Raw genomic sequence first — 15593 nt, 5'->3', positions numbered from 1 at the left:
TCTTTTGCAGCCGTTTTCCTGTGGTCTTTGCCTTATCTGTGGGATTGGCGTTTGGTGTGATCAGCGACGGCTTTGCTTCACACTCCAACCAGATAAGTGGTTAGACAGGAGCTGCACGAGTGTGTGATTGGAGGTGGAGGTGCTCCCCCCAAAAGAACACAGACTGTGGGATTACTGAGTGTGCGAACTCACACTCATCAATACTGTTTCTGTTCTCTGCCAGCAGTACCAGGTCTGACAGCTGGAGATGGTGGCCACCTGGGGATCCAGGACTTGGCGGCTCCGGTGTTCTTCAGATCCGTTGGCGGTGAAGGCCGTGTGGGATCCGGCTCGGTTCGGGACGGACATCTCCTATCCTCAAGCCTGCCCACACGTCACGCTACATATAATTGTCTGTGGTACCAAAACTGTTTGTCTGTATTCCGTTGTGCACTTCACAACATTAAATTGTTACTGTTTGGCTTATCCATTGTCCGTTCATTTAACGCCCCCTGTTGTGGGTCCGTGTTCCTACACCTTCACAACAAGTTTACTTGAGACACGTCAGGAGATGGATATGTGAATATTCCCAAGTCACTGAATACGTATGTCTTGGACTTTATTTATTATCAATCATTAAGAAATAAACACTATGGTGAAAAACTGAGTGCCTGTGTAAGAAGGACACTAGTGAGGAAGCTACCAAGGCATTCATGACAAACTGTGGTTTGAGAAACTCTGCATGGTGCAGCTTTTTGTTTTGTCTGTTGCATCACCATTTACACAGCGTCATGGTGGAGTTGAACAGAGAACGATTTTCACACAAGAAAACAGATCAAACATATGCTTGAGTTTCACATGTGCCTTCTGGCAAACTGCAGTTGGAAATTTCTTCTTTTTAAGAAAATCCTTCTCTGTTCCTCTCAACCATAAAGGTATGTAACTGGTGAGGCAACATGCAAAAGTTAAAGTGTAAAATTGCTTTAGAGGTGACATGAGATTCTTGGAGGCTTCCCTCAGTTATCTTCTTCTTGCATGATTACTGGTGTGCGTTGCTTCATAAATTAATACAATATCATTTACAGTAGTGGGTACAGTTCTGCTAATCCGCTATCCGCTACTAGCGAAGCTAATCCTTTCATTAGCAGATTAGCTTTTCAGTTAACTTAGAAAACCAGTTAGCTTCCGCTAAATTTAGTTCCACTAACTTTCAGTCCGGTAACATTTTTTTTTTGCTGGTAAAGTTAAACGGCCAAAAACGTTTGTAAACCCTAAAATCATACCTGTAATGGCCCAGTCACACTGCACTTAACGAAGGGCAACGAAGCCCTAACGAAACAAGAAATTGGACTTTCACTGACTTTCATTGGCATCGTTTAAGCTTCGCTCAGCTTTGCTCCTGCAGCTGGCAATTCGTCACGATTTTTAAACTGACAAAAAATTTGAACAAAGGGCAATGAAAACCTGAATTTGTCGTGTTTTGTCTTGCTGTCGTTCTGACGTTTTTTAAATCGTTTGTTTAGTTTTTGTAATGTTATTGTTTAGTTTGACTTCGTTTGACCAGCTGAATGTTTTCCACAGTGCAGAAGCCATTTGTGAACGCTGCCCGCTGGCTGCTGCGTTCATGTACCGTCGGAAATTACAGGGTAAACAGCCTGCTTGCTTGGATTTTATTTATCTGGGGGGGTGGGTCAGCTTCATGGGCTCAGCACCTTATATAGGCCAGAATTAATCTTTTGTGTGGATACAATTAATTATTTTGCCAAAGCAACTGCTGAACATGAAACAACAAAAAAGTTGTGTAATTTCCGACCATACTTGAACGCAGCATCAGCGACAGCAGCAGTTCCTGCATGCGCTTATTATTTTTATTAAATATAACAATATGAGTGTAGGAATGAATGACAATCCAGCACTTATGTACATGTGACAACAGGTAGATAATTCAAAAGATTATATAAAGAGCTGTTCTGGAAGGAAGAATTCACACTGTGAATCAGCTACAGCTGGGGGAAATAACCGCACATGGGGAATCAATGCGCGTTCAAATGGACTGATCAATTTACTGCTCTGATATATTCAATCATCTTTACACTTAAATTAAATTGTGATTATGCTTGAAAAAACATCTCATATATAGGCTACAAAACAACCTGGAATTTAATCCCAATGAAATCACTATAGCAGCAAGTAGGCATTGACGATCCATTTGGAGAAGCACAGAATGTGGCATTTGTGCTCTGTGAGTGGGCAGAAAGACCACAAGAGTATGTTGGCCTTTTTGGGCAGTCCAGTGAAGTGTGACCCCAGCTTAAAACTATTCCAGTAATGTCGACCGTGGGCGGGAAATACAGGACAGAAGCTAATGTACACAAGCGCACATGCAGGCTTTGATTGACAGCAGGTTACTGCAGCTGACTGACTCCTAGAGGACAACTTATTCTCTGACAGAAAGGTTAAATAATCACCAATTTCTTTCTAAGCCCTTTTTTTACACATAATGACCTCAAAAAGTGTGCTGATTTTGGGGTTAAAGGTCAAACATTAAATTCACTGGAGCATAGTTTGTAAAAAGATTGTTGGCCCAATAATTTTTTTTTAACTGCATAATTTTCACGTAACTTATGTGTTATGCATAATGACCCCAAGAAGCCTACTGCCTTTAGGGTCAAAGGGTCAGAGGTCAAAATCACTGGAGTATACTTTGTGTTAGTGCAGACTAAGCACTTATTAACTCAATGACTGCGCCCACTATTCCTTCACTTTCTCTCCTTCCATGCTCTTTCTCATGCTTTCTATTTGTCTGTGTCATCAGTTGGGGGGGGGGGGGGGGGATTGATGGAGCAAAGTTTCCATGAGCAACCACCAGTCATTACTAATCTACCTGAGTGTTGAGGAAAAAAGTCAAAAAGGGTGAGAGGAAGGACTATGGTCTGGTATGAAAATGGAAGATTTTGGCTGCATAGACTTGCATGCTTTTCTTTCTTTTTTTTCATGACAATAGCAGAAAAACAGCGCTGTTGGCCAAATATTTCATAAATCATTGATCAAGGTAAACCAGTGGGATAGCTGCAAAGTATGCATATGCATCTGATCAATTTAAATTTTCAGTTTCAATTTATTTTCATTTATATAGCGTCAAATCACAACAAAGCTGCCTCAAGGCGCTTCACACAAGTAAGGTCTAACCTTACCAACCCCTAGCGCAAACACACAGGCGACAGTGGGAAGGAAAAACTCCCTCTGATGATTTGAGGAAGAAACCTCAAGCAGACCAGACTCAAGGGGCGACCCTCTGTTTGGGCCATGCTACTGACACAATAGACAATACAGGAAATTATACAGAAAATTTTGGGAGATTTTGGTAGTCCATGTTGGTGTCCAGGACGGGAGGCCTGCAGAGGAAAACACCCATCTCTGGATGGAGCTGCACTTTAAACAGAGACACAAAACAGAATCGGGGGCAGAAAGACAATAAATACAGTATAATTAATCAGCATTTAGCAACAAGAAAAACAGAAGAAATAATAAGGTGATCGCTGGCCACTAGACCTAAGCTTCACTAAAAGACCCAGACTTTAGATAAAGTTGAGGCCGTGGCACGCTCTCTTTACTAATAAATTAATTCAAAGGGGTAAAAAGCATACTTGTAGTACCTTACAATGCCAGTATGCTAGACATACAAAATGGAAAATAAGTGCTTCTTATGTCTGGACTTGAAAGTCTCTACAGAATCTGACTGTTTTATTGATGCAGTGAGATTACTCCAAAAAGCAGGTGCACAATAAGAGAAAGGTTTGTCCCACGCAGACTTTTTATTCACCCTAGGGACACAAAGTAGTCCTGCACCCTGAGAATGCATAGCCCGGGCCGGTACGTAGGGTTTAAAAAGGTCAGCTAAGTAGTGAGGTGGCAGTCCGTGAACAATTTTATAGGTTAGTAACAGAACCTTAAAATCTGATGTCACAGGAACAGGAAGCCAGTGAAGAGATGCCAAAATGGGTATAATGTGGTCAAACATCCTGGTTCCTCTCAAAAGCTTTAATCAATTGGAGACTCCTAATGTTGGACTGCAGTAAACCAGAAAATAGAACACTGCAGTAGTCCAAACCAGAACAGACAAACACATCAATCAGGGTCTCAGCATCAGCCATAGACAGGATGGGATGAATCTTCTCTATATTTCACAGGTGGAAGAAAGCAGTCCTTGTAATATCTCTAATGTGGAGGTCAAAGGACAACATAGGATCAAAAATTACCCAAAGGTTCCTCACTTTGTCAGTGTGTGATGTATGACACACAAACCTAGACTAAGCAAATTGATGCGGATGTCTCACCTGATCAACAGAAGTTATTAGACAGTATTAGTTATTAGAACAGTATTTGCATTGCACAGTGTCATGGGACACTGAAATGAAAAATGCTTTAATTCGAGCGATGTGGCGAGCAGCAGCGCAAAGCTCGCTCTATGGTACAGGGAGTCCCAAACAGGAAGTGTTAAATTTTGAATCCACAGTGAAACAGGAAATGTCAAATGTCAAACACTTCCTGGATCAACACTTCCTGGATTGACAGGCAAGATCCCATGGAACCTTGTGAGAACTCAGTGGCAAGTTCACACTGAAACAGGAAGTGACAAATTGAGTCCGCAGTGAAATAGGAAATGTCAAATGTTGAACACTTCCTGGCATGGGTGGAGCTAGAGCGGAGGCCAAGGTTGGGCTGGACTCCCCTGAAATCTGACTGGACACAGATGATTGACATGTCACGGCACCGCACGTCTGGTCGAAAGGAACTGCATTTTGAAATCACTGCTAGGTTCCTCCCATCTAGTAGTGGGTGCTGTGTACTGCAAAAAGGTCTAATCCTCCTTAGTAGAAGAAGAAAAGTGTCTGCCTCAGATTTGAACTGAACACGTCATTTGAACTAATAATGACACCAAAGTTATATTGTGTGTAAACGGCTGTACAGTGGTCCCTCGTTTATCGTGGGAGTTACGTTCTAAAAATAACCCGTGATAAACGAAATCCACGAAGTAGTCAGCGCTATTTTTTGCAATTATCATAGATGTTTTAAGGCTGTAAAACCCCTCACTACACACTTTATACACTTTTCTCAAACAGGCATTAACATTTTCTCACTTTTCTCTCCTGTGTAAACACACGCAGAACTCTCCCTTCGCTCACTGCCTCCGGAGGTACGGATGCGGGACCCGCAAAGAATCCAAGTCCTCTCTCGGTGGCCACGGAGCTCTGCGGCTGCGGTCAACATCCGCATCAAAACAGCGAGCTTAGTCTCTGGACCTGTTGCCAGATTTGGCGCAGCTCCGCACAGCAGACAGGAGGGCGGTGTGAGTGGACCGCTGCTGCATTTACCGAGCCCGCAGATTCAGTAAGCGCATCGGAGGCAGTGAGAGCAATCGCGGTGATGCCGACCGGTGCCGCGACCGGCCCGCCTGATAAGGACGCAGAACACAATGCGCTGTTGAAAAAAAAAAGCATGCAAAATTGCATTAAAAAAATCAGCGAAACTGCGAGGCCGCGAAACTGCGAGGCCGCGAAACTGCGAGGCCGCGAAACTGCGCGGCCGCGAAAGGTGAACTGCGTTATAGCGAGGGACCACTGTATTTTATGCCAGAAATGAGGTCCAGGTTGTTACAAGTGGCATTTCTCCTATTCTGGTTGCCTTATATATACACACATTTGTCTCCAGTGATTTTTAAACAAGCAGGCAGCTGTTGATTAAATAACCTCTTAATTTTGCTCTCTGAGTGACACCAGGATGATGCATTTCACTTAAAAATACAGTGTTTCTCAACTGTACACTTGGTATTTCACACATTTTAACTTGTTTATGCCATTTCAAATACAAATAAATAATAAATACATCTAAAGTCATCTTCCTCAAAGTCAAACTGAAAGCAAATGTCTACAACTTGAAATAAATGAATTAAAATAGAAAATCCAGCTTGCTGATGAAGTGGTGTAGAGGAGGATTTTCTTAAAAAGAAGACCCGATAGTTCAGCTACAATTTGCCAGAAAGTACATCTGAGATGCAAGCCTAGATTTGATGTTTTAGCAAAAGAAATTTTGTATTTCTTCATACTAGACATACAAATTCAGTTAAATATACAAAACGGTAATCATAGAGCGTGTCAAAGAAAATAAGTTCTTAGGTGTCATTAGTGATGAAAGAATTAACTGGAAAGCGCATATCTTGATTACAAAGCACTTCATACTCTGTATTGTTCATTGGTTGCTCCCTACTTGGCTTCCTGTGCTGAAGTTTCAGGCAATAATTCTAAAACTACATTGCAATCATTATTCATTCTTCAAAAAAGAGCATTAAGAACGATTCACAACGTAGGTTATCAAGATCACACCAATTCATTGTTTACTAAATCTAAAATATTAAAACATCATGATATAAGTGTACGTATAGTATCATATGATTACATTTAAGACTGTGTAATAATGTACAAAGTGAAAAATAAGCAACTGCCCCTCAGAATTCAAGAATTTTTTCATGGACAGACAGGGAAAATATAATTTAAGGGGCCTGTATCATTTTAAAATTGCTGGCGCTAGGACGACCAGGAAAGGCTTTTGTGTTTCAACTTGTGGCCCTAAAATATGGAATAATCTGGCGAAGGAACTCAAGCGATGTCCAAATGTCAATCAGTTTAAACGCCAATATAAGGAACTGATGTTTTCTGAATATGTGAAAATTGTCTAAATTCTTTGAATTCTCTGAAAATTCAATTCATGTCTGAAGGACTATATAGCCATTGGTTAAAGTATGGACAATTAACTTATTGATTTTGTATTATTATTTTTGGGTTTGTGCGATGTGTGCTGTTATTGGTGTGAATATGATGAGGAATTTGAGTTTAATGATTATTTTAAGATGTCTGTGTTTTGCTGTTCTGTTCACTTTGCTTTGTTTTGTTTTGGGGTTTTTTTTTGTGATAAATAAAATTTGCCGAGGTAAAAGGGGTAGGTGTATATAAGCTTTGCTTCTACCTGCACCCTTTCGGTTGCATGGGTTGACTAACTGAGAAATCAGTTTTGTTTTATTTTGTTGCAAAGTTCTTTCCTTGAACAGAATAAACTTGAACTAATTGATGTAAATAAAGTCTAAGACATATTCAGTGACTTGGAAATGTTCATGTTTCCATCCCCTGACTTGTCTGAAGAAAACTGGCAATAAAACAGATTATTATTTACAGGTATTATCAAGTATTAGAGATTTGCTTTCAGTTTGAGTTTGAGGAAAATAATTTTAGAAATTTTTATTCTTTAGGCTATTTTTTTTTATTATTTCTTGTATTTGAAATGGCATAAACAAATTAAAATGTGTTCCAATACTTTTGGAGGGCAGAGTATCCTAACCTTATGATGAGTGCAAAATGATTGTGGTATTATTACTGTTTTAAGAATGTTTAATTTTCACTGTTGCTGCACTTTGTGTGAAATCATAGCCATATCGTATATCATACTGATATGACAATATTGAGATACGATAATTTGGCCATGTAGTACAGCGCTACTGTCAACTATCTGAAAACTTTGAATATTAATTTACATCGACATTAAAAAAATGCTTAAAGTGGCAGGGGGTTAAGAGGGCTGTCATTAGGGGGGTCTGGAGGGCAGAGCCCCCCAGAAGCTGAAAGGTTTTAGCCATGCTCATGCTCCCACATATACATATTATCACATAATAGTAAATATAATCCAACAATATAATATACATTATTCTGTGACTGGCTAGTCCACATTGTGAGTACTTTTATTTTTTGTACTTTAAGTATATGCTGACAGTAATATTTTTGTTGTTTTACTTGAATAACATTTTCAAAGGAAGGTTAGCCTGCTGCTACACACTCTTGTCCAGTTGGTGGCAGTAATGTGCAGTAAACATGTTGGCTGGCCACCATTAATGTTACAAGAAGAAGATGATGCTAATGTCATGCCAACTTGCCAATGATAACTTCTGCAGTAACATTATCTGTGGGCTGTTAAATTGACAATGATAAAAACATCTGGACAAGTAGATAACTGCAGTAGATACTGTAACATTTGTTAAAGTTGCTTCAAACTATGTTCTCAAAACTACTGGGGTTTTAAACAAGTCCCAACTCCACAATGAAACACAAACATGAAGACAGTGGACATGTTTTCTTCCTTCTTGCACATCTTCATATGACTGCCACAACTGTCTGAAGTTTCATTGAAATCCATGAAGTGCTTCAGGAGGCATTGCACTTATGAAATCAGTATCATATACTGGATCAACTAAACATTGGAGTCTGATAAACTCCCCCAGGAGAAATTAGATTGGAAGTATTTATTTGTTATTCAAAGTGGGTGTTGTGTCATGGGGTGGTGAGGACTAGACAGAGCTTGGAGACAAATTGCCTGAAGACTGAAGAACTCAACTACCAAAAAGCAGGGACTTTTCTGTGTATTCACACATGCGTTTTAATGACGGGAAAATGGACAGAACATCTTTCTGCTGGTAAGTGCTCTGCACCGTCTTGATCTTCAGCCATGCTACACCTATAGAGCTGGAAAATGTATGTTGCTTACTGGCTGGATGAATGATTGTACACTCAGCATGTTGAATGACTGAAAGTTTAGTTTCATAAAGTGGCAGACTGTTCATTTGTGTCATTACAACAGCCTTCTGTGTTGTGTCAGAAATTGATTTGGGTATGACAGCGCACGCTACCTTCAAATGCGGCCATCCAGCCATTTTCTCCTCACAGGCCATCACCTTCATGTATGTACAAATTTTAGGACACTCTTATCGTCCAGCTGAAGCCCATGAATGCTTCCCCATTCATGGGCTACATTTGAAGGAAACATTGCTGTAGACGTTTTGACTCTTGCACGCTCTCTCTCTCTCTCTCTCTCTGTCTCTCTCACGCACACACACATACATGTGTACACATACACACACACACACACACACACACACATACACACAATTAGGAAGAAATCCATTGCCCTATTGAGCAGGGGGCTGTTGCTTAGCAACCTCTATTTCTAAGGTGAAAGAGAGAGAACAGTAAGCGATTGAGAGAGAGGAGAGAGGGGAAGATAACAAGTATCTCTAATGGCATGAGCTGACCACAGTAAACTTACACTTAATCACTCAAACCCACATGCTAAAACAAACACAACGGTTCAAACACACAAGCTAATACAGTACAGGGAAGTATCAAAACCGAAAAGACCAAAGGTTACCTTACCTGAAAAGTAATGTCATAAGTTCGGGATCTCATCCCTCGTTTGACACAGTTACAAAAATTGTGGCACGAAGGCCGTGCGACAGAATGGTGTGCTGTCATGCGTCTGCCAGATTGTGAATTCTTACAAATAGCTGTAGGGCAACCAGCATGGCAATTATGATTGCCACTATTCCATTTCTTTATAATTGTTCAGCAGCTCTTATGCTCTTCTAATTACTATATCTTTCAGGTTTCTCAAATTAAAGTGATTTATACCATGGTCAGTGAGAATTCCATGTCTAACTGGCGTGCATTATTTTCGTGTATACGCACACGTAGTTCGGCGAGTTAAGTCACTGTTATAATCACTCCGGTCTGGTCGTCACCATAGCAATGCGCAAATCAGTTGGCGCAGATCAGCTGTGTTCTGACAAGTGAATGACAGAAACGTGATAATACATGGATTTCCAAGTGAATTTTAATATTGTTGGCCAAAAATAAAACATTTGAGGAATGGAAAGAGGAGAGCAAATGAGAAGAACAGCAAAAGCAACGGCGTAAAGATTTGACATCAGACGAACTGGACAAGATTGAAGACGGGAAAGAAGAAGAGAATGGTTCTATCCTTGCGGGCGGCCGAGCGCTCCGCATCAACACAGTGAGCGTAGTTTCTGGACCTGTTTCGCAGAGTTTGTCACAGCGTGATACAGCAGAGAGGCGGGGCGGTGTGAGGGGCCCGCTGCGGCGCGAGCTCACAGACTCAGTAAGCTCATCAGAGACAAAACATAACATAGTCCCAAATACACATTTTTATCAAGTTCTGTTAACTTAAATAAATATTGTGTGTTAGTTCACTGTGTGGGACCATGGTATAAGCAGATTAAACAACTTGAAGCCGTGAATTCAGACTCTGCGTCGTGCATTCAAACCGTATAATGCACGGCTTCTCGTTGTTTAATCCTACTTATAGCATTTTTAAACCAGTTTTCTATTGGTCGGGTCTGTTTAAAACACACCATTAATGGGAAAAAAAATGTAGTTTCAACTACAGTAAATCCAGAAAGTATTCACAGCACTTCACTTTTTCCACAATGTTATGTTACAGCCTTATTCCAAAATGGAGTAAATTCATTTTTTCCCCTCAAATTCTACACACAACACCCCATAATGCCAACATAATTTTTTTGAAATTTTTGCAAATTTATTAAATATAAAAAAATAAGAAATCCCGTGTAGATAAGTATTCATACCCTTTGCTCAATACTTTGTTGATGCACCTTTAGGGATGGGTATTGATAAGATTTTATCGATATTGATACCATTATCGATTCCACTTATTGATCCGATTCCTTATCAATTCCCTTATTGATGCCGCCTGTGAATTTTCTGTGTACTAAAAGTAGGCTTTACAGGTTTTCTATGTCAACAACATTTTACTGAGTTTTAAAGTACATAAATATGAAATTGGTCACTGGATCCTTAACCTCTGGACATAAATAAACTCTACATGGTGGATCCTTGATCTCTGGACATAAATAGAAATAAACAAAATCTGTAGTTATTGTCAAAAAAGTTTCCTTTCAGACATATTGCCATGAATGTCTGTCCATACATCTGAGCTGAACTCTTGCAGCTGGCTGCGCTGCACGTGCAGGATGTCTCATTTTGGGAGGGAAAAAACATTTTAGTCAATTGTAGTTTTTTATTTGTATTACAGCGTTTGGAAAGAGGTGTCATTTTTTTTATTTAAAGCAGAAATTCGTTTTGAAGTTATTAATTCCAACCGGACTTTGTCTCAGCAGACAGCGGCGCAGCATTTGGACCTGTGACAATGGAACGGAGGACGATTCTCATTTCTTGACTGCAACAAGACGAGAGTCCCAGTTAGTGACTTTAATTAGCACAAAAGTGACTCATGATTAACATATTTTAATGGCTTTAAGAGGGGCTAAGAAGTGGACTTGCCAATTCTGAAGAGCAGCAAATCAAAGAACCAACGAGCCAGCGGATTGAAGCACTGCTTCATTGGTTCAGGCTTCAAACTGGAGTCACGCTGCAGAAACGGTTGATTACAGACCCTGCAGCGGCTCTGTAATCAACGTAGAGGAATGATCATTTTCCTGACAAACACCCTCAAAAACAACTGCTGCTCTGAAGGACCGATAAGGGAATCATTAAACAAAAAGACTATTGATACCGGTGGATCGAATCAATTCTTAACAATACTCGAAAAGAACTGATTCTCGATACTCAACCCTATGCACCTTTCGCAGCAATGTTGAGTAAGTTCTGACAGAGTGACCACCGGGTTCTTGGTCACCCTCCCTGATTGCTCAGTTTAGATGGACAGTCAGCTCTTGGAAGAGTTGTGTCCCCAATATATGATTCTGCATGGTCTTGAAATTTTATAAATTCTGTTAAAAACTGTACTGCTTTTTCCCATGTTTACTCCATAGTGGCTGTCTGAGTTAAAACAATTATAACCTTGATTTTGGATACTTAGGATGGCTGTTTTAAGGAAAAGGATCAACGTACACCTGTTGTTATTAAAGAGTAAACAGTAAGGTGGGGTCATATAGGCCCATTCCACGTACGTGTGTTACAGTTTGGACTCACTTTTTCAACTTTTGCTCAATGTAGCTACAGTATATTACTTAATGATATGTTACTACATGAATACTGAACAATTTAGCATGTGAAAAAAAAAAAATCTAGTCTTCAGCATTTTTTTTTTCAGGCATGGTTTAAGTAGCGTTACGTATGTTACACATTCCCATGATTTAAAGAAATTTAAAAATTTGCAAAACAGTGAATGTTCTGTGAAGTGTGCACTGGTATTTTCTGGAGTTGTCAATAATTTTACTGTATGATATCATTACTATTTGGATGCAGAAATGGAATTAAGAAAATTGACTTCACAGAACTTTATCAGGTGAAATACAACGTTACGTTTGTTAAAAAAAAAAATGTTACGTGTGTTACATATCTGAAATGAGCAAAGTTTCCTTTATTTTCTAGCAATTATTTCACACTTTTAAACTTTTGTTTTTGGATTTGAAATGTTCATCAACAATTAACATGCCTTTTTGGTGACTTTTGCACAATTTATTTTCAAATGGCTTTGCACCTGGTTTCCATTCAACCTGTATATGGCGTCACAGAGATTCATTCAAAAACCATTCTAATTTTAGTGGAGGACTTGCTGTTGTAGGGAATCCTGGACATGATAGGAAAGAAACTGTTTTCAGATTTATACAGCAAAACTCGCATATAATGGATTCAGGTGGACGAGCGAATTTTGTTCGTTATAATCAAAATCCATTATATGTATAAAATGGTCAAAATCTGTTATATGTATAAAATGGACAAAATCCATTGTATGTATGTAACAGATTAGTTACGGTCAGGAGGAACCAAACAATTTAAAGTTACATGGAAGTACTTTGCTACTTCTCATGGGAAAGGTGTCATTGATGGCATCGGTGGGGCAGCCAAGTCAAATGTCAGGAGAAGGTCACATACAACGTCATTCAGCCACATATCCTAGCAGAGAGGTTAAAAATTAGCACAACTTTGACCCAGGAATTTTATGCTGGCTTATGGATTTTTTAACTAACAGATCTCAACGGGTTAGAGTCAATGACGTTTTATGTGATGCTCTAATTTCTTCCACTGGTTCTCCACAGGGTTGTGTCCTTTCACCTCTTTATTTGTTCTATATACAAACGTGTCAAAGTCAACATCAAGGTCGACTTATCCTTAAATTTGCTGATGATTCTGTCATTGTGTCTCTTTAAATTCAGATGATCATGACCATGGCCCTGTGGTGTCAGATTTTATCAGCTGGTGTAAGTAATCCTTTTTAGATATCAACGTGAACAAAACTAAAGAGATGTTAATTGATTTTAGGAAAAAGCAGGATGACATTTCTCCTGTAGTTATTAATGGACTGGCTGTGGAAATTGTACAGAACTATAAGTACCTTGGAACCTTTATTGACAGTGGATTAACCTTTGAGCACCAGATTGACCAGGTATGTAAGAAAGCTCACCAGCACATGCATTTTTACCGTAAACTCAGGCATTTAATGTGGACAGTACTTTTATGAAGATGTTTTATTCCTGTTTTATTGAATCTGTTCTTATCTTTTCTTTTATCTGTTGGTATGGGTTTTTAAATTTGAAAAAACAAAAACCATCTGGATCGTATTGTAAATGAGTGCAACAAGATTGCTGGCGTTTCCTTAAACGACCTGCCATCTATATATTAAAACAGATCAATTAAGAAGGCGAGGTTGATCATGGACGATTCCAGTCAACCCCTGTACCCTGAGTTCGCAATGCTTCCATCTGGTCGTAGATTTATGTCTAAGAAATGTAAGACCAATAGGTATAGAACTCCTTTGTTCCTATTGTTTATTAGATTTTTAAACACTATCACATGAGTGTTTTTTAACTAGGTTTTCTTATTATTGATTTATTATGTTTACTGCGTGGTGAGTTTTCATGGTGAGTTTTTATGCTATATTTTAGATCATGTTATGTCTATGTATGTCCGAATGTGTTCTACTGCTGGCTGCACAACGAATTACCCCTGGGGGGCTAATAAAGTCTATGTTGTGAAAAGTGTGATGACAAGGACCCCAACAGGGGGCGTAAATGAATGGTCAATGGAAATGCAAAAAATAACAACTTAATGTTGTGAAAAGTGCACAACGGATACAGATACAATTTATACTACAGTCAATCACAAGTTGGTGTCGTGTGGGCAGGCTCGAGGATAGGAGAACGCCCGTCCAGAGAGGAGTCGAACCCACACGATTTCCACCAGCCAACAGATCTGGAACCACCCCGGAGCCGCCAAGTCCTGAGTCCCCAGGTGGCCACCGTCTCCAGCTGTCAGATCGGGTACTGTACGGGTTGACGATTTCTCGGCATGGGTGTGGTGTCTTCTCCAGGCTTTTATGGGTGAGGCATGATGAGTGGATGAGTGACAGCTGTCAACTCAGGTTCCCGATGCTCCTGGCGGCAACTGCGCCCTCGGTGCCTGAAGCCCGCCTTCAGGCAGGGCGCCCTCTGGCGTTGGCCAGCAGTACCTCCTTTTTCCGGGCAGCCCACACAACAGTCTACTTGATACTTGAAAGGTGATGAGCAAGGGTCCCAATGCCACCAATGTGCAGTCTGCCAAAGATTTTAGTGATGTAGCCCAGAAATGTATGCCTGAGGTAAAGGTTATGCACATTCCCCAGTCTGAAATATCTGAGTTCATTGAGGGAAATCTGTGGTCTGGTGTTCTGGATGCCCCAGGTATCAGCAAGGTTCATGCTATTAGATGTGCAGATGGTTCAATATGCAACTTGTTTCATACAGACATAGACAATTTCTGTATTATACTCACAGGCTGCCCCCAAAAAAGAATGGTTTGAAAGTTGTGACTGGATTCTTGTAATGTATGTACTCAAACTTTGAAAAAAGTTATACTCACTTCATTCCATTCATTAAACTACTAAAAAATGAGTTGTTGTCATAACAACTCAGTTCCTTTAAGTGCATTTAATGTTTTGGGGGCATTTAAGTGTTGGTGATGTATTTCCAGTGCATTCCATTCATTCATTTAATTGAGTTTATGTAACGGAGACCAGCAGGTGTCGCTGTGCATATGTAGTTAGTAAACCTCACTCCCAACAGCTCAAAAGAAGTCACTGGTCACAAGGCCAGAGCCCTGGGGTTTAGGGGGAGCGAATGGGCACAGTCATAACAACACAACGCAGATTCAAAAAGTAAACCAAAGAATGCATCAAAAAAATTGTAATCCAAAATGTAATGCAAATTTTTTAGACAGAAATTTAGGTCACTTTTTTATTGAAAAACATAAACTAGATTTACATAAGTTTAATTAACAAATAAATTAAGTTACTAAAACTTTAATAATTAAATTTTTGATAATTATTTCATTTAAGTTGGCAAACTCAAATGGTTTAGCCAATCGGTTTTCCTCAAATGGTTTGAGTTCAACTAACTCATTGAGTTTTCCAGTGTGGGTGCACCTTCCCTGGTGAGGTCATTCAGATCATAGATGATGACACTACGGTATTGGTGATGAAACTTGTAAGGAAGGGCAAATGGTCGTTGCCAGTGCAATAGATGCCACTGACTACAGGCCTGAAATATGCTGCGTAAGATTAATCTGCCAGTACCAGTTGCATGGTTGGTGTTGACAATGATGAGAAGGTTTTGTGTGAAGTAAATCTAGAAATTAATTAATCACTGAACATTGTTTTTTTTCACCCAGTGAAGGGATTTTTCTGCTGTAGAATGTAGAACAGTGTTTCCTTGAAGTTATTCATTCAGACTGGATTCTATCGTTCTATCTTGACTTGTC

General features: G+C 39.7%; 1 protein-coding gene across 1 annotated transcript in view; it reads left to right on the top strand.

Moving 5' to 3' along the window:
- The window catches only part of acin1a (apoptotic chromatin condensation inducer 1a), a 92099-nt gene that overhangs the window by 47451 nt on the left and 29055 nt on the right, over positions 1-15593 (top strand). The window lies entirely within an intron of this gene.

Source organism: Thalassophryne amazonica, chromosome 12 (assembly GCF_902500255.1).
Source record: "Thalassophryne amazonica chromosome 12, fThaAma1.1, whole genome shotgun sequence".
NCBI lineage: Eukaryota > Metazoa > Chordata > Actinopteri > Batrachoidiformes > Batrachoididae > Thalassophryne > Thalassophryne amazonica.
This window is presented reverse-complemented; position numbering and strand designations above follow the sequence as displayed.